Raw genomic sequence first — 24699 nt, forward strand, 5'->3', positions numbered from 1 at the left:
CGGGTGGGACGCTTCATTGTGTAACAAACTCCCATTTGATCCAAATGGCAACTGCAAATACACCAGACACTAGTTAATCTGATGTGTCGTGGTAGGAAAGGCTCAGGTTGGATATTAAGAAAAGTTTCTTCTCAGAAAGAGCAGTGAGGCACAGGCACAGGCTGTCCAGGGAGGTGGCAGAGCGAATGTCCCTGAAGGTGTTCAAGAACTGTGGAGATGTGGCACTGAGGGATGTGGTCAGTGGGCATGGGGGGGAGGGGTTGGATCTGAGGATCTCAGAGGTCTTTTCCAACCTTAATGATTCTATGGTTCTGTGAAATGCAACTCCAACTCTGATGATCCATCCAAAGATGATCTCTGCTCCTTCTGTCCTGTTTCCAACACCACACTGGCACGTGTCCTTTGTTGGGGGCACAAACACATTGGGGCCCATCTGGCTGACCCCAGTGGCTCTGCATGGCCACACAGACGCTGCAGCCCACCCTTGGCACTGTGGAGCTATGTGGGCATCCGCAAAGGGCAGAGCTGAAGTCTGCAGGGAAGAGGAAGGAGGTTTTCCTGCTGCTTTGGTTTCTGTTCTTTCTTTTTTGAAAAAATCTCAAAGCTGTCTATTCTTGCTGCTATTCCTCCTTAAACCATTCTTTTTCTCCTCCACTTGCTTTGAAAGATTTTTATTCCCTCATCTTGTTTCTCAGAGCCTCTCCTTTTCCTGGTTGCTCCGTCACTGAGGGTAAAAGAAGTCCCAAAAACAAAAACAACAACAAACAAAAAACCCAGACTTACAGGAAAAGGTCGGCTATTTCTGAACTTCCTCTGCAGCACTTTATTTCTGGATCCTTCTATACCCGGTGCCTTCTGCCTCCTACCTGCGGGGCCTCAACACACTGACATCCCAAGTGCTGTGCCTGGGGGGGGTGGGGAGGGGGAGAGGCACTTACGTTGCTCTTAAAAGCAAAGGAAGAGCCTCAGCTAGCTGAGGAAATGTAACCTCTCCTGGAGAGGTGCCAACCTGGGGGACGGGTTCTCTTCTGAAAGATGCTGGAGACATCTTGTACAAGCTCCCCCTACAAGCACAGAGGAAAATGTCTCCATCAGCTGCCAGAAGGGACTCACGCAGGAGGAAGAAGGTGGGTCTAAAAGCAAGCTCTAGGGGAGGGATGGAGGGCTGCACCTTCCTCCTTCACACTGCAGGAAGAACATCAGGATTGAAAAACAGCTTATTTTTCTCGAAACAAATTGCAAATAACTGGAGGGCTTGAAGTGCCTGATCTATTTATAATAAAGTCAGTGGGAGGTTTAATTTGCTTATTTTCCTAACACTTAATAAAATATCTGGCAAACAGAAGTGAGAAAACCACTTACATTAAAAATTTTGCATTCCCAATTCTTCAGCAAGCCTTCAGCTGCAGTTCTGGTCATCAGTGGGGATCTGGAATTCAGAGTCGAAAAATAAATGCTCCAGAAAAATGCTGTGAACAAAGCTGCTAGGCCTATTTCCTGTCAACAGAAAGCAATCCCCAGCTCTTCCAAGGTAACTTCATGTAACTTCAGCAATTTACTTATGCATTTATTTATTTATTTAAAGGAAGAGTTGTTATGAAGCTCAGCCCAGAAGCTGATGCAGTGCCAGTGGAGCTGATGACGTTGTCAGCCCCAAAATGTGCTGAAAGTCCACATAGGGAAGGAAACATTGTCAGCAACTATTTGTATTCACAGAAGCCTGTGAAGCATTTCAGAGCACTTAAACGAGATTGGGTAGAGGAGCTGTATTTCTATCGTGTGTGTGATTTGTGATTTTCCTTTCCTGTGTACCAGCCACGGCTCATAAAGAAAGAGGGACTTTGCATCAGAGCTGTGAGAGCCGTGCTGCTGCTTGCTCGGTGCTGGAGCAGGCTGTAGGGCCGGCCGTGCTGGCGCAGGTAGGCTGGGTTTCTCAGTCGTTTGTCACTGTCTCTGTGCCCTGCTCCCTTGGGCTGCAGTTTTCTGTGGTCTTCCTTCAGCCAGTGGTTCCCACACTCTCAGCACTTTTGTAATGCAGATGAGCCTCACTCTCCCTCTTCCTTGAACTGCACTGTGCTTGGAAAGCTCTGAGAAACGTTCATCTCCTGAGGGCAGGAAATTCCCAAAGCCCCCTGTTAGCAGCCTATGATCAAATCCTGGCAGGCTCTTCGGCTCTCTGTCCTGCTTTCTCTCACTCACCTGACGTTTACCCGTACTTCCTATTGGTGCTGCAGCAGCTGAAAGGCATCTGGTCAGTGTCAGCAGTTATCTGCCTTTTTTTCTTCCTACTGTGCCTCATTACATATGCTCACTAACTCAATTCTGTTTTGAAAGGAAACATATGAGAAATTGACTGGCAAGGCATCAGCAGCTGCCAGAACTCCAAGGGAAAAGAAATCCATGAGCTAATGGAGTTAGTAGCAACGCAAACCTGGACACGACTACAAACTGCTTCAGCACGTGTGATCCTGAAAAAAGAGAGAGAGGGTCAAGGGAACTGGGAAAGCTGGGAAGAAAGCTGGGGTATTGCCCGTGGTGTAGCACAGCTCAGTATTTCCACTGCCTTTTATTTTTTCTTTTTTTTTCCTTCTTTTTTCTTTTTCTTTGGGGAGGAAGGGAGCAGTGTGGTGGGAGGAGGACATGTGACACAGATGTTCCCTAGCACTGGGGAGACATTTGTTGTTTTAAGACTATCCATCCCTGACCTCAGTGCTGGGGCAGGTTCCTCAGTGTGCTGCAGTGAGGGCCTGGTGCTGCCAGGCAGCCCTCAGGCTGAGGACATCCCACAGGGCTGTGGGAGAAGGCTGGGTGCAGCCTGAGTGACCACAGTCAGCACTCAGAGCCCTGAGGTCTGTCAGCTGCTGCTCACAGTTACAGTTCCTGTGCTCTCCCTCCCCAGCAGCCTGATTGTGTTTCAGCACAGAGAGGTGCTGCTCTTTCCCACCTAGCTTTTTGTCTGGCCAGAATGGAGAACTTGGGTACCTGCAGGCTGATGGCATATGGATGTGCTTCCTGGGACAGCCATACAAATGGTGCAGCATGAGGGATGACAACTCTGTAAACCATTTGGCTGCAAAGCAGCCCTGGATCAGCAGCTCTTGCAGCAGCTCTGTGCTGTGATGCTATTGTGGATTGTTCTTCTTATCTTGCTGATTGTAAAAGCAACAGCAAAGCTTTTCTTAAGGCTTTTTTCTTCTTCTTCCTTTATTTTTTTTTCTTAAAAGAAAACAGATGGTCCAGTGCTCTGCAGGCACTGTGGAGATAAGTGAGTGTCCTTGGCCACAAAATAAAATCTCCTGTGTTTTTTTTTTCAGGTCCCATTTCCTGCAGCACTTGCCTGGCTCAGCGCTGAGTCTGTGCTGCACACTGGGCACAGGGAGAAATCTTTCCTGGTTGACTCTTCTGGACTGACTTTCCGAGGCAGGAGCTGGAAACCACCACGTCATCAGCGTTTCAGCACACAGAGATGCTATAAATCCCAGTGAATGAGGCCCACTGTGGAGTGGTTACTTTCAGGCATACTGCTACCAATCTATCCAGAGAGAGCTGGTCTCTGGGCATCACTGACAGGACTTGGATAACAGAGCAGGAGCAGGGGAGAGATGTACAGGAGTCATTTAAAAATAGAAAAATATAAGTTAAAAACAAACTCTTGGATGTAACTTGAAAAATAAGCTAGTAGGAAATATGAAACAAATGCAAATATCTCCAGGTTTCTAGTTCTTCAAAAGTGATGATGGTTCAGGTGGGTGATGAGAAGCTACAGAACTATTAAATCAAAGAAAAAAAGAGAGTGTACGTACATATGTATGCATTTTGAAAGACTAATGCTGAATTATAAATACTCCTGAATCATAAAATATTGAGCTTGTCAGGGGTTTCTGTTGAAGGCAGAACATCTGATTTCATTTGTTCCCAGCACAGCCTGTATGAGCTATCACATTAAAAACAGAAAAAAGGGAGAAAGACACCACGATATCCTGTAGGCTTAAAATAATAATAATAATAATAATAATTAATGGCAGCTGAGTAATTATTAATGGGAATCTCAGCATGAATGGGTGTATGGAATCAGCTCTTTCCATGCAATCATCAGTAGATGAGCTGCAAGAGGCATGGTTCTTTCTTCTCTTACAAAAGCAGTAATATTTATCATTGTGAAGGCTTATCCATAATGCAGGATAGTGGGGAGGTGTCACATTTGTAGACACAGCCTGAGGAGCACAAGGATCTGCCCAGGAAGGAAGAAGAGCCGCGAGCAGCTCAGGGAAGGTGGAGGAGGAAGCAGCTCTGACAGAATCAGTGACCTGCATTCTCAGACCACTGAATTGCAGGAAGACTTGGAGTCAGAGCGAGCAGACAGCAAATAAAGCAGAAAATCAGATTAGAGTATAATGAGCAACTGAAAGTCCTTCAGCTAGCAGCAAAGCCTTCTGCTGGAAGGAGAGGGATGGCACTGCCTGAGAAAGCAGTCAGCTCTGGGATCAAGCTGGACAACAACAGAGGTGTGTGTGATAGTATCATATGGGCTTCTCTTACTGACTTCCACTGAGTACTGCTGAAAAGAAAATGGTGTGTGGTGAAATCATTAATGCAGGGAGATACGTGAATTTCTAGCAGCAAGTGGAAAACTGAATGGCGCTCTACCAAGCCAAAACCTTACTGCTCTTGAGGGTGTGTGCATATATTTGTGATGCCCAGAAAGTCTTTGAGATGATCCAAATAACAATGATGCCCAAATAACCAAAAGGCCCACAGGAGAGGCTTATGGTGCAGAATCCTTCAGATCTCTGCATTGTAACTGCTGCAAACTCTCATGTGGATGTGTGTATTGACTAGAGAGATTTCTATGTATTTAGCTTCTTTTTGTGGATGCAAAGAGCAAGTCAAACCAAGGTAATGTTGTCTGGATTCAACATGCATCAGATACAGAAGCCATGCTTGTTTAAAGCAGTACCTCGAGGGCAGGTTTCTTTCATCTTCAGTGAGCAGGGTGCATGACTTGGAGCTAAGGACTTCCATGTACAATGCTGCCCACGGCCCTTCTGCCTGTTAGCCTGCAGCTGCACTTTGTCCTGCCCAACGGCCGCTCAGCTCTGGGAGCTGCCGTTAATTTCCCCAGGGCAAGAGAATGCAGTACTGGGTAGGAACAGAAGGTTGATTATGCGTGTCCTGGTTAAATGTGTCCACTGGAGGCTGCTCGTGCTGCTCCCTTAACAGAAAGTGCCTGAAAGTACTGAAGCTGGAGCCGTGCTTGACTGCAGAGAGGATGTCCAGGACTGAGAGATCCATCACTGCCGATGTGAGATGGACAGGCATAACTGAGGTGGGGGACAGACACAGAGTGATGCGCATTGGGAGACCTGGCAGCAGAGCAGAGTGCTGTTAGCAAAGCCTGCTGCAAAAGGCTGCAGGTAGCTATTACCTCATCATGTAATGCTCGCACTAAACGGGGCTGCGCTGTCTCTCAGGTCACTCATGTAGCACCTGGTAATGCTGCTCTGTTCAGCCACAGAATGTTGCCTTTGACAGCACTGGGTTGCACCCCCTTTTCATCTGCCATTCTGCAAAGCATCGGTACACAGAGATAGAAAAAAAGGGAAACAGAGGATATACAGAAGTTCACTACAAGAGAATCAGACTGCTTGCTCAGATGTTTTTCTTCTCCCCCCTCTGCTTCTCTGAATTAACCCTCTCCAGTTGTCTCTATCTCTAGAGGAAGATGCTGGTGTCCAGCGCTATTTTAGACCCCCTAAGGTGCCACTTCTGCCCTCCAGCTGCTGCTTCTGCACTGACTGGTCTCTGGAGGTGCTTTGCTGGATCCAGCAGCTCCGTGCTGCCTAAGAAATCTCAGGGTGCCTCAGGTAGTGCCAGGCACCACTGGCTGCTTAGGCAAATTCTGATGGCAGCTCCTTCTCTTTTTTTTCTATGGCCCTTTCCTGTTGTTTCCTTTTTTCGTTCAATTCGGGCCTCGGTAGCACCCCAGGAAGTGATGGCTGGTGTTTCTGTAGAACTGCAGCTGCCAGCAGTGTTTGTGTTGTAGCCACAGCCACTGCAGCAGTGCAGCAAGTGGAGATAAGCAGTGCCAGCTGGTTGTGGCACAGAAAATTCTCCTTCCTCTCCTTGAAAGGAAAGAGCAGGAAGGAAAATGATAAAGTAGAGAAGCGTTCATTCCAGCTGTGGATTCAACTGCCCTGCACAAGCAGTAATCATCAGCACTGGAGGGCAAAGACCTTGCACAACATCTTTCCTTTGCTTCAGCAGATGTCCAGAGCCCACTGGTGAGTGAGGACAGGGGTCTGAATGGGACAGATCCAGTGAGGATCTCCTCTGAGGGAAGGACTTGCATAACAAGCCCTTGTCACCTCCTTTCTGCTCAATATTAGGAAAATTTTTATGATAAATCCATTAATGATATGCAGTTCTTTCCCTACTGCTCCCCTCTCCCCTTCTGTCCCTGTTAGCCTTTTTAAATGTGCAGCTGCGCAATGCTTTCCCAACCTAAAAAGTAAAATCAGAAAGAAAACAGAGGTTAAAAACCCAATGTCACTCTGCAGCTCAGGCCTGATGTGGCACCAACTTAACAGTGCAGGCTGCCTGTTATCAGTTATAGAAATGGGAAAATGTTGCTTTTTCCAGATCATCATAGTGAATCCTCTGCAGTGCTGGGTGCAGGAGCGCACTGGCAGGGCAGCAATGTCCCCATAAGGCTTTGCCTGCCTGTGCTGCGTGGGGATTGTGCAAAGCTGTGCAAAGACTTATCAGATAATTTGTGAGCAGCTGTGACCCAGACAGAGAGCGGTTGTTTTCCCACTCCTTCCTTGCATCCTGTGAGGGAGATGGGATCCTGGGCAGGGATGTAAGGGGCAAAGAGGATGTCAGCATGCATCTTCCTAAGGAATTCTTCATCTGTTTTGAAGAATTGTTCTCCCTTTTCTGTTAAAGCATATGGTTAACAGAGAAATCAGCTGCATTGTGCCCTAAATCCATGTGGATACTATTTTTTTTCTGATGCAATGAAGCATTCAGTGTATAGCTCCCTATAATGTGGTCTGATAGAGCATCTTCTGTTCACCACTGTGTATGTGTTTCTTTGATTGCTTTGTGACTAATGCAATTGGAAACATATTCCAAACACAATGATGGGAAGAAAGAGAGGCCGAATTTCCCTTCAATGCTTGCCATGTGATTATCTTTACTCGTGCGGTTTTCTGCAATCCTTTTGCATACGCTACTACTACTCACTGAGTTGAGAGTCTCCCTGCCTTTGTGACATTAAAGGAACCATTCTTTCACAGTGTGGGGTTTTCCAGGTTAGCAACAGAAGTAACATTGCATTTCTTAAAGCAGACCTTCTGCAAGTGAGGTTTGTGAACACTGGTGCCATGGGTCAAGGTCTGCTCCACCTCCACAGAGGAAGCAAACCATGGCCATTGACCCCACAGTAACCTGCCTCACCCCCAGTTGCTCTTCCAGCAACAGAGGTGTCTCCAAGGCTCTGTGTCACACCAGCATTCTGGCTGCTGACCTGTGCCCTTCGTGACACTGTGTGAGGCAATGGTTTATCAGAGGCACAGTGAAATGCTGCAACTTACCCTAAAAATTCAAAAGACAGAAGGTGAGCTCCTAAGCTTTGATCTGCAAGTATCAAGACACCAATCTGCCTGTCCAGGTGGAGAGCTCTGTGCTCTCCATCAGTGGTATTTGGTATTTGAGGCTTTTAGGAACCCACACGCCACCTTTTTTTTTTTCCTGTGCAAGCATGAATTGAAACAAGAAGAAAATATCTGTAAGACTTCAGAGAGTGGACTTGGGAAAGAATCCTGAAATACTAAAGAGCAAATCCAGCGCATGTGTATCTGATACACTCTGGCTTTTTCAGGCACTACTGACACCAGCTTCAAACTCTTTTTCAAATGATGAAGCCCTGGAAGGGAAAACATAAGGGTCTGACACTAATGTGATTTGGGGATGTTGTTGTACATCTGGTCTCTGCTAGCTGAGCTGAATGGAAACACCCACTGCTCCTGCTTCTGTTCTCTCCAAGCCCAGTAGGAGGAGGTGAGGGCAAAGCCCACCTGTTGTGTGAAGGCAAGTAACCCTGGAGACAAACCCAATCCACAGCAAGGGTCAGAAGTTAGATGAATTTTAACTCCCAACCTAAGCCATCCTGTGATTTGATGATTCTATGATCTCGTGTCTCCATTGACGCTGGTGCCATCAGTGGTGCCTCCTCATCTTTCTGAGATGCTGCTCTGCTCACTCATATCCAGGAACTCCATACAGGAAGAACAGATTCAAAAAGTGGATGAGGTAAAAGAGACATGGATGAATGAAAGGGATCTTCAGCTTTAGTACAAACCAGTTTATCAAGCTGAGACTTCATCCCAGACCATTACACGCTCAACCAGGCACAGCAGAAATCAGCTCTTCCTTCCTGTTCGTGCAGGCCTGGGCAGAGATGCTGCACGTTGTTCAGAAGAATAAACATCAACCAGCATCACAGACAGCTCATTTCTACCGTCATCACTGATCTCAATCTGTCAACTGCTTTTGCTACTTCTTATTTCTTGGCAAAGACACCCAAGCCAAAGTTCCTTTGGGAGATGCAAACACAATAGAAGGAAGCATTTGCCTGATGGCTGATGTTGCCACAGAGCTGGCCAGCGCACATGGAAGTATTGAATTTGCGATGGAAAACTTCATGGGAAAATTGCAAGGATAAGACCTGCATTTCTAAGGACCCCTCTGCTTCCCAGTGCATGCTCCAATTCTGGCTGGCATCAACCTTTCTTGGCAAAGCTCCCACCTGTAGCACTGAATGATTTTGGGGCTCAGGTAGAACTGCAGCAGTTGGTTGCAGCAGTTCTCCCACTTGCTCTGTTTTCTACTCCTGAGCCCAGTGTGTCACAGATTTCTGAGAGGGATGTTCTGATGTGGAACTTAATTTAAACCCAAAGTAATGCCTGACATCTTCCCTGGGGCTCTTTCTTCCATGCATTTTGGCTTTTCCCTCTTTCACAAGAAACATCCTCATTCAGACACAAGTGGTGACTGCTCAGTGTTTCTGCTGCTTGTTAGTGTGTCAGATCCCTTTGTACCAAAGAGATCCTATCCATGAAATGAAACCCATTTACAAAAGAACTGAAAAATGTGGATTCTCTGAGGGTAGGGACAAGGCTGTGGGACTGTCTTACGCTTTGGTGGATGCATTTCTTTTTCTGTAAACAACCTCTAAGTGGGAGATACTCCACGGTGGAGCCAGCTCTTCCCACAAGAAGAGATGCTCTGAGACCCACTGCATGTGAAGGGCTTACCTGGGTAATATTGTTATGGACCACTGTCAACAGAGGAAACCTACCAAATGTTACCTACTCAGCTGGTATCCACTGGAAAACCAAACTGTTTTTAGTGGGCTACTGTAGATTTGGGAAGAAGTTGTTAGTTTACATATGCTCAGGCTTATTGATCTGTTTTCCAAGCAAAGGTATCAGCAATAGAAGCAAATGCAGATCAGAACCATGTATCTGGGTACAAGAACAGCTCCTTTTACAGCAACATTATGATTAGGGTTATGTTATTTTGAATCACCATACCTGTTTCTCAACTGCTGCTGCACCAACTTTCATTTGCTTTGCAGATGAGCACGTACAGGAAAGTTCTGCATGGTTTTTAAAGAGTAAAGTCAGAAATTCTTGTTGATAGCACAAGGACAAGGCTGCAAACTCTAGAAAGGGCATGCAAGGGGAAGTTAAGGATGAGCTCAGAAGAAGAAACTCCTCAGGAAGCACAGGTAAGAAAATCTATGGAAAAATGAGAGCTGAGAATAACAGCACAGAAGGAGATGGGGTTTATTTCCAGAGATTTGGAAAAAGGGAAGGGAAGAATGTTCAGCTCTCAGTCTCCACCAGACCAAGTATCATCACAAAATGGCATTTGGAAACTAGACAGGTACCACATATTCTCAACTACCAGAATTTGGGAAAGAGAAAGTGATAAAGCTAATTTCAAATGCACTCAGGATGCTGTCCTAAGAGACAGTGAGGATACAGAGCTGGAAATTTGGAGCCCAAGTCTATGGGTAACAGGGCAACACAGTGTGCAAAAAGCACCTAAAGGAGCACTGCAAGCAGGCTTAAAAAGACCCAGTAATTGATCGATCTTGGGGGCCAGGGATATTGCTACGCAACAGCGAAGCGTCGTTGCTGCCTGCAGAACGCACAAAAGCTTCTCAGGCTGTGACAATGGGAATGCATGGAGCTCGGACTACAGCCGTGCGTAGAAAAACCGAGCTGCCAATATGGGCTCGAGAGCCGTGGGCGCAGGGAAGAGTCCCGGGCACGGTAAGTACTGAGAGCTTACTGTGAAAAGACGAGCAAAATGGGAAAGCGCGGGAAAACTGCCAGCGTTTCGCTGAGTTCTCCGATGTGAGCCCGCTACGTTAAGGTTCAAAGTTAGGCAACGGGACGCGGGGCCAGCCGCCCGCCCCCCGCCCTACCTTCCGCAGTCGCGCAGCGCCGTATGCGGGCCGTAGGCCGCCTCGCAGCCGTGCGCTGGGACGGCAGGGGGCGCTCGGGCCGAGGAGTGGCGGCCCGGCCGCGCCGCGGGGCTCCGGCAGGGGGCGCTGCTGCGGCGGGCTGGTCCGAGAGCGGTGCGCCTGGGGCGTGAGCGCTGGGGTGTGAGAGCTGGGATGGTGCTGCGGAGCTGTGAGGAGGGGAAGGGGTCCTGGCGGCTAGGGAGTGGCTGTTGTGTATAGAAAAGTCAAAAGCCTGGGGTTTTGTTTTCTCCCCCAAGGAAAACGGCCTGTGTTGAGCACTGTTCGAATTCATTTCAGAAAATTTCAGTGACATTTTGGAAAGCCAAAGCAATGAATTCACACCAAAATCAAAGCCATACAGCAAACATGCCTTGTAGCTGTGTAATGCACCCGTGCTGGAAGACAATGGCGGCTGTGGCCGCATGTGGGGCGGTGGCAGTGCCGGGCGGCCCCCACGGCCACACAAGGCTGTGCTGTGGCTGTGACACTCTGGCCACAGAGAGCTGAGCCGGAAAATGAATGCTCTGGTCTTCCCATGGCTCCTCACATGGCCCTGGGCTGCGTGCGAGCATTCATGATTCACTCCACAGTCTCTGGGCAACCCAGGGGAGAACCGCCAGCTAGCTGCAGGGCCTGGTGTCAGCAGGCACAATTGCTATGGCAAAGCAGAGCCTTGTTCTGGGCTGAGGCACAGCCAGATCCTCCTTCTGACCTTTTCTGCATGGTGATAACATAAAGCAAGAGGCAGCTGGAGCTGGGCAGGTACGCATGTTGCTGTCCTGTGTGGCTGCACAGCGCTCGTGGGCAGTGAACCCGCAGCCATGTAATATGTATCAGTATGGTGAGAGCTTCTCCTATTATGTTCTGAAGGAAAACAGAGATGCGGTGATTTTAGTCACTGGCTTCCCATCATGATACACGTGCAGTGCTCTCAGATACATGTCTCAGAAGCAGGAGATGAGCAGGTTGCAGAGGAGCGTGCTGGCTGTGGGTGGGAGCAGCAGGGCTGTGTGATCTGTGCTGTGAGCAGCGTGATACTAAATGGACTGTGCATACCTAGCTGGAGGATCTTTAGGGACTTCAGATACTTTGGTTCTGTTGTATTTGAAGAAGTATTGGGAAGACTTTGGGGCTGTAATATCTGTTGTTACTATATTTTTCCATGGATATGGTCTCTAGAATTGAGCAATTGATTTTGTTTGACCAATAACGTGTACATGTAACTAGCAGAAGGTGCTGCAGTGAAAGTGAAAAGATCAAACCCTCTGTTTTGGGCATAACCAGCTTCTCTCATAGCTGGGTTAGCAAATCTGGCTTTTGCATGACCCCAGGCAAACACATACTCAGTTACTGAGGTGGGAAAGGAGCCCACATCCCTACAGATCCCTGTTTAAGCACCTCTGTTTTTAAATACGCTTTCTCTACCTGTCTACAGAATGATTGGAGATTTCTTTTCTCCATGGAAAAATAGGAAGACAGAAAATATGCAGCATGTAAGAAATAAATTATATACTATTTCCTCCCTCTTCCCCCCCACCCCCCTCCCCCTCTCCCCTGCTGTTTTTGCCTGGTCTTTCTCAAATCTTTTTTTTATATTTATTTTTTAATGTTCCAGCAAGGTGAATCCTTAATCTCCAGCCATCTGATTGACTGCAATCAGTCATTTGCAGGCTCTCAGCACTTTCGCCCCACATACGTTCTCTCTTTTTCCTCCTGCTGTTCAGAAAGCCCTGCCCAGCTGCACACCTCGTTATGCCCTGTGGCTATGCTATTTTAGGAAAACTTCTTCTAAAGAAATAACAAAATCAACAGGCTCTAACTATTGTAACTATGGGGCTGGGAAAGTAAAGTCTAAGTGCTAGAAAGGTATAGCAAAGCACTCAGAAGACAACTGGCTTGTCCTTTCTCTAAAGACAACCATCTTCCTAGATCCAAGTAGAGCACTTTAGATTTTGCATCATGTCATTTGTACACAGTGCCTCAGCCATTTTACAGAGAAAGCCAATTGCAGCCTGAAGAGGAAAGAAATGTTCTCCGTCATGATTTGAAGAAAGAAATAACAGACTGAAGTATATTAGGGAGGCAGGGAAATAGCCCAGTGAAAAGGGCTGGGGAAACTGTGCCAGCTAAAACTTCCTTTGAGTTCACTCTGCTAATTCAGGCTATCGTATGTTTTAACATTTATTTCCTATTCAGGCTTCATGGTTAGTGTTTAGTATTTGTGGAAATGAGTGTGGAGCAGGGGTAGTAAAGGTCATAGAAGAAGTTAAGTGCTAACTTAAAAAATGGGAAGAGGTAAGTAGATTAAACAGCCTAATCCAGTCCTGCTGGACATGGACTGATCTCTTTCAGCCCTCACTCCGTAGAGCTGAAATCACTCACCACCATAGAGGTGGGACCTGGTAGCTGCCAACTGGTTTCCTGAGAAGATGCACTTAGATGCCATGCTGACAGGGCCGTGCTTGGCTGAGGATGTGGACCCTGTTGTGGGATGACCAAGTGATGTGCAGCCTTATTCTTGTTTCTGCCAAGTTAAGGTCCTGCTCACATGAGCAGCAAGGCTGAAAGACAGGTAATGGTGCACGCCCACCCCAGGCTGAGCATGGGCAGCTGCTGGGCAACGCCACAGGGGCACAGCGTGCAGCATGCCATCCAAAACAAAGCTCCTGCACCCAAATTCAGACGTATGCTCAGATCAAAATAACAAGAAAGATATTTCATTTGTGAAGGGCCAACTCCAAACCTGTGCAAGAGGAGTGCTGCCATTTTCCCTCCACCGTCTGTGCTTTTCTATCATCTTTTGTGACATGGAGCTGGCTAACTGGTCCTGTAGGAAAACGGGGCAGCGGTGGCATCGAAGCCTCCAGCTGTGGCTCTCCGTATTGTTATCCCCCTCCCCTCTCCCAGATCCCACTTCAGCATGATTCAGAAGGGCCACCAGCAGTAATGTGGAAAACTGCCCCAGAGCACTGGGACTCAAACCTAAGATGAGGGAGAAGACACAGCTGAAAAGGAAGAATGTGGAGAGTTTTCAATTAAAGAAAACGGGAATTACCTTTGCATGCCTATCACAACAGGGGGATAAGACCCCATCAGAAATGTGCTCAGCAAGGTGTCTGTGATTGCCAAGGACAGCAGATTCAGCTGGTTTGGACCAACTCTGGCATTTGAAAAAATCCTTTTTCTTCTGCTTGAATTTCTTTACCAGCTGCCTGCAAGTCAGGGTTTCCCAGCCAGCAGCTCTCACTGTTATCTGTTTTCACTGGCCTTGACGTTTGCCATATCAGAGTGCTTTTCCTCCTCTTAATCTCACATCAGTGGGATCCCACTAGTGCAGACGTGGGGTGGGCTGGGCACCAGGTCAGGGCGACAGTAAATGAATAAGCAGGGAGATGCATTCGCTCTGCTGAGAAAACAGAGAGGTCTGAAAAGCTGACCAAAAATAACACAAGAGCTGCTGATCTCAGAGAAGAAAATAAATGAAAGCTCAAATGAAGGTATTGAAAATCAGAGATTAAAATAAGGGACAACTCATTAGACTAAATTTGAACTGTGCTAAAATTCTACCAGATGAAAAAGCTGCTATGGAAATAGTGCTGAGCAGCTGGGAATGGGATGAGTTGCCCTGGTTTCCTTCGGTCTCCAGAGCTGAGTGCTGCTGAGGAGTGCTTTCACTACAACCCCAGATACGTCTCACAGTCACTGAGATGGGGAGGGCTGATTAAAAAATGCTGCTGCTAGAAACATAAAGGGAGAGGTTCTCAGTCTCCAAGGGGCCATAGAGCTGTTCTGAACCAGCACGCACTGGTTGTTTCCCATCCCCTCCCATTCCTAGAAATCATAGGGAAGGAAATAGAATTTGGAATGTCTGTATTGTTAGCTTTTTAAAAATTCTGTTCTTGATCACGTTCAATAATAATTCAAAAAGGAATGGGTCAAATTCAGTTTTAGTTAAAACAAACAAGCAAGCCAGCGAACCGGTACAGTTCTGGTCACTTCTCAGTGCCCAGCACAGGGCACGGAGCCTTCCGAGCTGCAGAAGGTAAGAAGAGCTCCAATAGTTTTTGGGGTGAGAGTTATTGGCTTTCAAGAAGCTGTAGATGCTAGAAGTTTGTTTGTTTGTTTGTTTTTTAATGACGTTTTAGGAATTAAAACATAGAGTTTGAAAGCGACGCTCTTTCCCTTCCCCGGCGCACCGCAATGAAGTAAGGCGGCGGGGGACAGCTCCCAATCCCGCTTCCCCGCGGACGACCTCCCAGCCGTGCTCCCGCGGCACCTGAGCGCGGCGGGGCCGGGTCGGGGCGGGCCTTCACATGCGCGGCGCCGCGGGAGCCATTGGCCGCCGCCGAGCCGCGGGCGGCGCTGGGGGCGCTGGGCCGGGCTGCCGGCTGCCGGTGCTGTCCGTGCGCCGGGCCATGCGGGTGCGCGTCGCACGCGGGGAGCGCGCTGCAGGGCGCCGCTAGGAGCCGAGCCCGCCCGGCCCGGCCTCCCCTCGCCGCCCGCAGCCGTCCGCATGGCAGTGCGGCGGGAGTGAGCGCCGCGGGAGCCAGCCGGAGCCCCGGGAAGGTGCGTGTCGGCGCTCGGCTCGGTTCGGCGCGAGGGGTCTCTGTCGCTCCTGGGCGCGGCAGGCGGGCGGCGGAGCCCCGGGCGGGGGCGGCGGAGGAACCGCGTGGGCAGCCCCGCGCCCGCCTCCCCGGTTTCCCGGCGCCCCGTTCTTTCTTTATTACCTTTTCATTTTATTTTCCGTTTTATTTCTGTTCGCTGTAATTCCGCCTTCGGAACGGCCGGGCTCTGTCTGCCCCCGTTCCCGCCGACGCCGCGCGCTCCGGGGCCGCACACGCCGCCGTCCCTCTGCCGGGCCCCGGGGCGCGCCCGTAGCACCGCGCGCCGTCCGCTGCGGCTCTGCGCGGAGTGCGGGAGCGGGGCCGCGCCGTGGGGGGCAACGGGGTGGCGCAGCCCTCGCCAGGCACCGTCCGCGTTTTCTTGAGGCGCCCTCTCTGTCCTTCCCCTGCTCCCCTCTCCCTGGTACGCGGCGATACCGATCTCTCTTTCCCCGGCGACCCGTGAGCCGGGCGCAGCCTCGCGACCTCCATTTCCCCCCGGCCCCGTTAGAAGCCCCGCCGCCGCTGCCGCGCGGCGTTCCGGCATCCCCCGGCGGGCAGCCCGAGGGGCGGTCCGGCAGCGCCCCGCGACCCGTCTCCCCCGCGGCAGGTTGCTGGGGCTGGAAAATGGAGGGCGGCGGCGGCGAGCGGCCCGCCGTGCGCTGGGGATGGCTCCGTGCACTTCCTGTAATGGTGGTGCTGAAAGTGATGAGCTGCTCGGCTCAGCCGCCGCCGCGGGGAGCGGAACGTCCTCGCTGCTCGCGCTGGGTGCGTGCCGCTCGCCGGCGCTGTCAGCTGCGGCTTCCAAAGCAACACGGGGAACGAAGGGCTTTCTTGGCAGCGGTGGGAAGCAGCCATCCTTTCGCCTCTAGGACTGGAGGTGGGGATGGCTGTGCCCCCATTAGGGCACTGGATCAAAGCTATCAGAAGGCGTTCACAGACCAGGCAAGGCCACGAGGTCCCCTTCTGTTTCTTTCCCTCTTCAGAGGAAGAAGAGAAAGACGCATTTATTCACGTCTCTTCAACTTGGGAGTAAAGGTTGGTGGTACAGGCAGCATAATTTGCACTTGATTGCCATCTTAAATGAATGCAGCAAGGCTTGCTCCAAGGCCAGGGTCACGTTTGTTCTCTGTGATTTATAAATCCCCTTGGATCTTTTGTTGTTGCATGAAACCAATTTATGGGGCCCTGACCCAGGGATATGCTGCCCTGACTGTATTTTTTGTGCTGTGCACCATTTTCTTTGATGTTTCTGTGCGAGCGTTGCCTTCGTAGCAAACTCCTTTGGAGCTCTGCTTGCATCTTGCCTGGTGTGAAGCTTCTCTGCTATGTCTGCTGGGTCTGTGCTTTTGCACATAATAAAAAGGGAAAATTGAAATCAATGCTGTTATTTGTGAGCGTGGTCACTGTGCTAGAGCTGGCAAGCTCATGGAGCCTACCCACGGAGAGGCCGAGCAGGGAACAGCGCTGAGCAGCGCTCCAGGCTGTGGGATGCAGATGTGCAGAGGGGTGCGGATGTGCAGCAGGTATATGCCCCGGGCCCAGCTCCTCGGAAGGCAGCAGACAGCTCTGTGCTGTGCTCAGCACTGGGGTGGGAATTGAGAAGCAGCAGCACAGCAGCTGAGAATGCCAGTGAAGAAAACACTGTGTGCGTTCCTGTGGTCAGGAGCACTTGCGGCCACGTGTGCTGTGCTGGGTGCGGTTCTGCAAGAAGTGACTGCGCTGAGGCTTCCGGCATACAGGCAGTTCTTCTCACTCCTCCACATCTTCCTATTGCTCCTTGAAATGTGTTCAGGTCCCATTCAAACCCTGCTGAAGGCAGCTAACATAAATGGAACTGAACCAAGCGCAGTGTTGCTGACTGAGGCGCCCCTCGTGTTGCTGGCTGTGTCAGCTCCTCGCTGGGCTGCCGGGGAGGCAGTGCTGGCTCAGCGCCTCGGCCGGGTCTGCCGTGCCTCCCATGCTCCTCTGGCTGGGGACGCTGGCTGATGGCAGGGGACTGATGGGTGTCCTGTGGCTGAGGCTGTTTGATCAGTGGGGCTGGTGATGGTGGTTTTACCAAGAAGTGGTTTAGTCACTAGCAGTGTCATGGCAGATGCCAGGAAACTCTTTTCTCAACTGGTACAAACAGAGGAGAGTTCTGTGTTAGTGGTGTGGTGGTTGGTTTTGTTTTTGTTTTGTTGCCAAATAATGAACTTGAAAGTTTTTTTTCTTTATTTCAAAAGCACAATCTGTATCTTCAACTAATTCATAAAAATACCCCAAATGTTCATAAAACACAGTAAGCAGTATTTACCTTAGACTCAAATGCTACTGTATAAAATGGAAAGAATAAAACGTTAAGTTTCTGCAGTTTAAATTTCTCTTTTATTTTGTTGTATTGAAAATAGAATGCAGCGTTCTCCTTTTGCTTGTTTCATTTTCTTTCTGTTTTATTTGATTTTATTGTTGTTTTTTTTTTGTCTCTTTGCCATGGAGAGGTGATACCATTATGCTGTTGATACATTAGGAGAAATGGAAATAAATTCAAAGTTTCTGGGGAAAATTATGTAAGGATTTATTTGTGCTTTTGCATGACTGACACATTAAACTTTTTTTTTTCCTAACAAGCAGTGAAAAGCCTGTGGACTTCACCATGCAAAGACTTGTGGATATGACTAATTTTCTGCACGTGTGCAGTCTCACAAGCATGCACGCTTGCAGAAAGCTCTCTGGGATCACAGCAGCGTTGCTTCATCTTGGAGTGTTTTCTCTTGGCTGTGATGTCGAGCTGCCATGGGCCTGGACCTGGAAGTGTTTGCCAGAAAAAGGCTGAAACACAGAGAAGGATGCCTGTGAAATACTATTTTCTAGGAACTACCAGCATTGCATTCATAAAAGCTGATTACAGTTTTAAAGCAGTTCCACACCTCTTACCTTGAGGAGGCTTTGAAACACGCTTTTTCAAAGTTTGGCTTTCCTGAGCTGGGGATGGGTTTGGCTCAAGATCTTTTGGTCTAAGCAAATTGAGTGCAATTTTCTTTTAACCATGTAACAAAGAATAGGTACTGATTGCTTGCCAAACAATGTTTCCCCTCAGGGATTCCATACAAATTTAGGAAAGAACAAAGCCAGCATTTCTAGTGTTTAACTTGATGAGAATCATCCTGGGGTTTGGCACATTAAAAAGCAAAGTGCGTCACAAGTCAAGTTGGCACTTTCTAATGCCATCAGTAATACTCATTTCCACATCACTGAACTTGCGCTGCTTCCATCTTTCCCTCACCACAAATCTCTTTAACTAAAAGATTTGAGGCTCTTTTTGGTTATTTCTGTATTCTTTTCAACAATATTCTTCCAGCCCAGCTCCCTCCAGGAGTGGATACAGAAGGCAGCTCAAAGACTGCCATGCAGTGCCTCCCCGAGTTCTCAGGAGGCATCCCTGGAAGGAGGAAGCTTGTTTTCTTGGAGTTACCCAGCAAAATGCCTTTTTCCTCAACACCTAGAGGGAAGTAGTGCTATGGAAGAGAACTTGTATGTGCCAAGAACCTGTTTGCTGGCACTGTTCTAAAAGAAACACCTCCCCTTTTCTTCCTCCTTTTCATGTGTAAACCAGGCTATGAAAGCATGTTGTTCGTGTAGTCTCAAAGCTGCTCCTACCTGCAATTTTCCTTTTTTCCACTTGAGCTCGTTCCTCAGAAGTGGTTCGTACTCGTGATACTGAAGGTTTCTGAAATGATCCCTGTATGAAATTCAGCCACCCTTAGGGAAGGAGGGAACAGTTATTTGTTCCTCAGTTTTTTTTTCCTTGTCTGAGACCACTCGGTGAAGCAGAAAAAATAGCCAGGCTGTAGATGTGTGGCATCCAGCAGTGGGTGAGGGTAGCAATCGCCTTTATTCCCTGCGGTCCTGCATTTTGCATTGTCTCATCCATAGAAGAAATGGCCCAGTTCTTGCGACCCGTCTTATTCCTTCTTAGTGTTAAGATTGAGCTCTCACTGTATGAGGTCTCTCTGTTAAAGAAAGTTGAGCATCTCAGGTGTTTCTCATGGAGGCCTGCCTTGAAGGCTAAGAAGCTGCAGTGGAAGATTTCTTTGACCCAAGAGTCGACATAACAGATAAATGTTATTGCTACCTGTTGTTGTCAAATGGCTCTTAAAACTGGAAAAAAAGGCACAATTCCCATACCGGAGTTTTAAACAGTCATAATATAAATCTCTTTCTCCTCACTTGCTCAGAGCTGTTCTGCCTGGATTGTGTCTCTGTATTTCCCCGATGCTGAGACCATGTGTGGGGCTGCCCCATGCAGGTGTCCCTTGCTGTGTTGGATGCATTACCTGTGTTGCCCCCATGGATGTGGCAGACATGAGGAGATTGTTGGTGGGCCGTGTCCCTGAGTGTCTGCTGGATAGATCCATTAGGTGAAGATTGCCCCAAATACAGTGATTCTTCGTAGCCTTTCCAGGGAAGCAGCAGGGCAGGCTCTTTCCTGCCCCCACACAATTAAATGACTAAAGCTTCAGACAAGATGCAAAGAATGAAGTCCAAGGGAAAAAAAACAAACATGCTAGTCAGCACTGAGATAAGTTTTCACTATAAAGTTGTTTGCCTTGCCCTTGGATTCTGCAGGAGACGGGGCTGCCGCACCTTATATGTTTTCAAGCCTGGCTGATGCTGTAGATGCCAGCATGCCCCTAAAAGCAGTGTTGGTTCGTTGATTTGGTTTGGGTAGGCTTTGTTTGAAGAACTTCATTTTTGCTGCAGCACTTTTCCAACTTCCGGTTATAGCTGTGAGGAGAAAACATTGCAGGTGGAGTCTGTGCGATGTATCTGTTCTTAAGCCATCACAGCATGGGGAGAAAGGGACACTTACATGCTTCCAGTTGGTGTGGGATCTCAATGAAGAATGCCTGTGCCCGCAACTGCAGGAGTTGTGTGCTGGGGACAGAGAAGGTTCAGTAACCTTGTAGTACTTTAAGGTCAAAAGAGACACTGGTCATGCCAAGGATATCTTGTGTGTACCTTTATGTGTGTATGTACAAAGTTGATTTGTGGCACCTTCTGTCAACAAAAGGTATAGGTTGTGTTAAATACAATGATTAAAAAGAACCTTAAGCTTATACAACAGTACTTTGCTAGTCACTGAAAATAACCTTTTGGTTCAAAAGCTTCTTCTCTGCATATTAATATTTTATACAGAAGTATTATGTAACAGACATTTTGTCATCTTTGCAGTCTTGCACAGAGGAACACATTATCCAGCTTGTGTCATTCTGGTTGTTCAGTATAAATTTGCCCACTAAACCAAAGCAAATGTCAATGATTTTTTTTTCTTTTTTCTTTAAATCTATCTTGCATGTCTCTAGGTGGGGTTCTGTGTACAGACCATGGAAAGGGAGGACAGGAATCACGATCAGATGGTCACTGTCTGAAAATGTGAGTGAGAAGTGGGAAAGGTAATGAGTGTGCTGTCCATTCAAGCTCTGTTGTGGTCACAGACACTTTCTGCATGCGTTAGCAATTGCTTTCATCAAGGATGCACAGAGGAACCAGACTTCACGCTTAGTCTGACTGGTGTTTAAAAATACTACCTCACAAATCTACATAGAGTTACTCTTGGTGGCTGCCATCCAACTTACTTTCTGTCTAATTAAGTTAAGAAATAATGCTTGAGCTACCTTAGCCTGAAAGAGGAACTGACAAAAGGAACACGAAACTTCTTCTGCGTTTGAGGTTTTTCTTCTGTCTTAACTCACTGACGTTGTTAGTAGAGGGAAAGGGAAGACAGACTCAGTAGTTCTGCTCCCCACCTCTCCTGTCCCTCTGACAACAACTGCACTGGCGCCTGGAATGAGGAAGCAGTGGAAGGCAGATACACGGGGCTGCAGGGCTGGGTGCTCAGTGTGAGTGCCCCAGTGGGCAGCAGTTAGCAGAGGGTCTAGGTGCAGTGGAGAGGAATGGCTCTTGGGAGCAAGAGTAAGCTGAGAGTGAGACGCAGGTGTATGGATAAAATGGGAACGTGGAAAATGTGGTGGTTTGGATAAGACTCCGGTGGTTGCAAATTATGACTATGTTTTGTATGTTTGGTTTTAGTGTGATTTGATTGAAGATGCACCTAGATTGAAAGGTGAATTAATAAGGGTCCATATTAGCATCAGTTGGTTTAACCAAAATGAGTTTTTTAAAGGAACTGCTGAGCCAGTGTTCTGGTAGAACAAGAGTGGTAGAGCATACTTGAGAACCAGAAAATAGAAACACCAAATAGGTGTTTTGAAACGCAAAAGATAATAGCAACAGTATGGCAAAGGCAAGGAGAGGGCAGAATCATTGAGGTAATCGTGAGTAAATGCAGAAGAAAATCTTGAAGCATTAGACTGTGCATAATCCTCTGCATGTGCAAGGTGTTTGAGTGCTGGTTGTGCTGGGGGTGAGGCCTTCTCCAGCAGCAGTGTTCTGTCTGGGTGGCCAACTTCTGCTAAGAGAAACTAGTTCAGAAGTGTACTGCAAAGCAGTATAGACCTGTGTGTAGACTTACACATCCATTACAGTGTGTTTAACTGGCACCTGAAGGCTTCAGGCTGGACTGATAAGAACTTAGCTTCACCCCTGCCATATCTGTGCTGTGAAGCTGCAGCGTCTGTGTGCAGGGCAGCCCAGAGCTGCAGGCTGGCAGGCAGTGTTAGCAGTGGGGCAAGGACAGACACAGTGTGCTCCTCCATTTCCTTTCCTCCCATCGCTTCCTCCATCTTGGGGCTTCCTCAACAGCTGCTTGCTGACTGAGCTTGTAAGGTCTTGTACTTAGCCTGCTGTGCAGTAAAGGGTATAACACTAGAGCTGCCACTGGCAGCCCCTACTCCTGCTGCCTGAGTTAGTGAGCGGGCTGCCCGCAGTACTAGAGCATCCTGCCTGCTTGCCCAGTGGATCTTGTTTTGCTGAGTCTTAGTTGCCTTCCTGGCTCTGGAAGCAGCAGGAGAGGCATGAAAAAGAAAGGGTGGATGGTGGGGAGCCCCTGAAGTGGAGAGTTGACGTGGGAAACACTGCAGCAGAGCTCAGGTGTGTGGGCTGTGATCTGTGGGGTGGGAGGGTGGGTGGTTCCTCGCCTGGCTGCAGCAGGCTGCTCACCCCACTGCCTGCCTGCTGCCCTGGGCCTTGTGCTTCACCCAAGCACAGCTGGGGAGCGGGTGGGGGCCTCTGGAACAGCGGGGTGGCCTCTGTGAGCTGGAGCGGCTTGTGAAACCTCACTGGGAGATAGCAGCAGAATCTGGTATTTATCTGGTTGGGTTACATGCTGCTTTTGACAATGCTTCTGGAGTAGGTTTCTGCACTGGCTTGGGGGTTTTCTTCACTCGTCGTAGCGTGACATTTTTCCTGTGTGGCGGCTTGTTGTTTGTCTTTCTCATGCAGCAACAAGGGAGGAAGACGGCATTTTAGCCAAAGCGACTGTCAAATGTTGGCTGCTGGTTGGGCACTGGGAGAAGTGTGGAACTGAGAATTACTCAGTTGTTGTGAAACTCAACATCGTAATGAGTGAAACGGCTTCATTTGTAGTTATTTTATTAACTGAGTTATTTTCCCCAAGATCTGTACTTCTTCCCCAAAATACTGTGACTTCTCTCACTTTTTTTTTTTTTTTAACAGAATTCACAATAATTTGGTCTGCAAATGTGTCATCTGATTTCCTTTTATCACTGTGCAAGCAGCGATTGTTTCTCTACTAAGCACAAGAGAAGTAGTGCTTTTATTAGTGGGAAAAGAACGTTTGATTGAGTGACTGCAAATTGGCGCAGCACATTAGCTGCAACGTATAGGACATGGTGCATGGTAGTGGCACGTGCTGTGCTGGAGGTGCCCAAAGGCTGATGGGGTGATGCCAAGTGATGCCTGGTGATTTATGCAGCATTTCCTATTTTACTATTAGTATTTTTATTTCTTTAACCAAAATCTTATTCTTGAGTGGTTTTTCTTGTGATTTGTTTCCTTCCACCTCTCCTCCAGGCATGTTCCAATTTGTGTGTTTCTTTTGCCCTGGAAGGGGAACGAGGCTGGTGGTGGACCACAGCAGGCTTTCAGATTGAAATAGAACTCATCTGCAAGGGCTTTCCTTCTCTTCATGCTTCACTGTTGCGGTCCTGGTGCTTAGCCTCTGCTGACACCTCTCCTTAAAGGCTGATGTGTTTTCCAAAAACACAGTGCTCTTGCTTTGGCAGCAGGAACTGCCTTTGCCTTCTGTTTTCAAGAGCAGATTGTTGCCTTTGGCATGGCTGCAGAGGAGAGGCTGAGGTATGGCAAACCCTTCTGCTATGGATCTGTGACCTCGCAGGAGAGGTTACGGAAACAGCCAAGGGGAACGGCCCCATGGCCATCAGAGCATTCTCTGTCAGAGCTCAAGTACACTCCAAAGGTCTGTCCTGAAATTGCTCGCTGCAGATGTTTGTTCAGTCAGGGCTTTTTTTCCCATGTATTTAAAAGCAACAAACAAATTCTGAAGCCTCTGTTTCTGGTACTGCAAAGAGAGCACATTCTCCCAGGAGACCACTTGGCCACTTCGCAATCCCCAGCCCCTCTGACAGAGGGTAAGGGAAGCCCTTGTAGTTTCTGCCCTGTAATTTCCTGGTGTTCTTGACAGCACCTTCCCTTCTCCTTATGCAGGTCCCCGTGTGCATCAGGGCCTGGTGCAGCAGCTCCCTGCAGGCTGCAAGGTGGGCTGTGCTGGGAGCGCAGTCTCTCTGGGCACTGGCTGGGAGGTGACATTGGCACACCTAGCAGCTTGCTCCATGTTAGCTGATTGGAGGCAATTACTGTAAAATACTTGATTTATAATGAGGTATACTTAAAAAGCAGCAAATGAAAATAAATACTCATGAATAACGTGCCTACACGTGGCTGCTGGCTTTGCTGAACTGCTGCTTTCTGTCCACGGACTCCACTCAGCCTGAGCAGCTGGAGGGGACCAGAAGGTAACTCATTTAGGATATTTCTGAAATTATTGCTATGAGGGTGTGCTTAGCCTTCCCCAGAGGCCAGGGGTTGTGGTAAGAGGATGACTAATGCACCATTTCTGTGCGGTAAAGCTGTGTTTCTGTCCCTCCGCCCCCCTGTAGCTGTACCTTACCTGTCTGCTTTGATTCATATCTGTTTGCTTTTGCAGAGGAAGCATCCGTGGCACTCCTCATCATGAGCCAGTGACCAGCAGCGCCTGGCGTGGTGTCACCAGAGCCTTCTGGAGCCACAGCTCAGCCCAGCTGCAGCCAGAGGAGGGAGGAGGAAAGCACAGCCTGGTCAGGTATGGGGCCGGGAGCGGGACAGGCTGCTAGATGCTGACCTGAAGTGAGGTTGTGAACGATCCTTAATTTAGAAAAATAAAATACGGAACTCTGTTCCTTAGGAGTGTTGCAAATTCACACAATGGCCCAGGAATGACATCTACATCATCCCTGTGCCTGGCATGGGTGTGTACTGTAAGCTCCATTCTGTACTGGATTGGAGGTGAACGTAAACAGACGCAGCTTCATGTTTTCTGGGACATTTGATTTAGATGTTCAATGTGTGATGCAGCCCAGTGCTTGCCAATGCTTTACCAAG

General features: G+C 48.5%; 1 protein-coding gene and 1 long non-coding RNA gene across 7 annotated transcripts in view; both read left to right on the plus strand.

Moving 5' to 3' along the window:
• The first annotated feature begins 994 nt into the window (after nt 1-994).
• LOC125693455 (uncharacterized) lies at nt 995-7474 on the plus strand. 2 transcript variants are annotated; one of them, XR_007377105.1, is made up of 4 exons: nt 995-1127; nt 1393-1531; nt 1816-1919; nt 3315-7474. It is a non-coding gene; the product is annotated as an uncharacterized LOC125693455 (long non-coding RNA). The 2 variants fall into 2 exon arrangements; XR_007377104.1 differs by lacking the exon at nt 1816-1919.
• A 7452-nt stretch (nt 7475-14926) lies between these two features.
• Nucleotides 14927-24699, plus strand: part of LRRC8D (leucine rich repeat containing 8 VRAC subunit D) — a 46009-nt gene continuing 36236 nt past the window's right edge. The window contains exons 1-3 of one of the 5 annotated variants that reach the window (XM_048944128.1): nt 14927-15103; nt 20484-20553; nt 24266-24400. The gene's annotated coding sequence lies outside the window, so the exon portion shown is untranslated. Of the gene's footprint in view, nt 15104-20483; nt 20554-23584; nt 23691-24054; nt 24075-24265; nt 24401-24699 lie in introns of those variants that run through there. The other 4 variants (XM_048944126.1, XM_048944127.1, XM_048944129.1 and 1 more) reach the window with 4 other exon arrangements.

The sequence above is a fragment of the Lagopus muta genome, chromosome 5, assembly GCF_023343835.1.
Source record: "Lagopus muta isolate bLagMut1 chromosome 5, bLagMut1 primary, whole genome shotgun sequence".
Classification (NCBI taxonomy): domain Eukaryota; kingdom Metazoa; phylum Chordata; class Aves; order Galliformes; family Phasianidae; genus Lagopus; species Lagopus muta.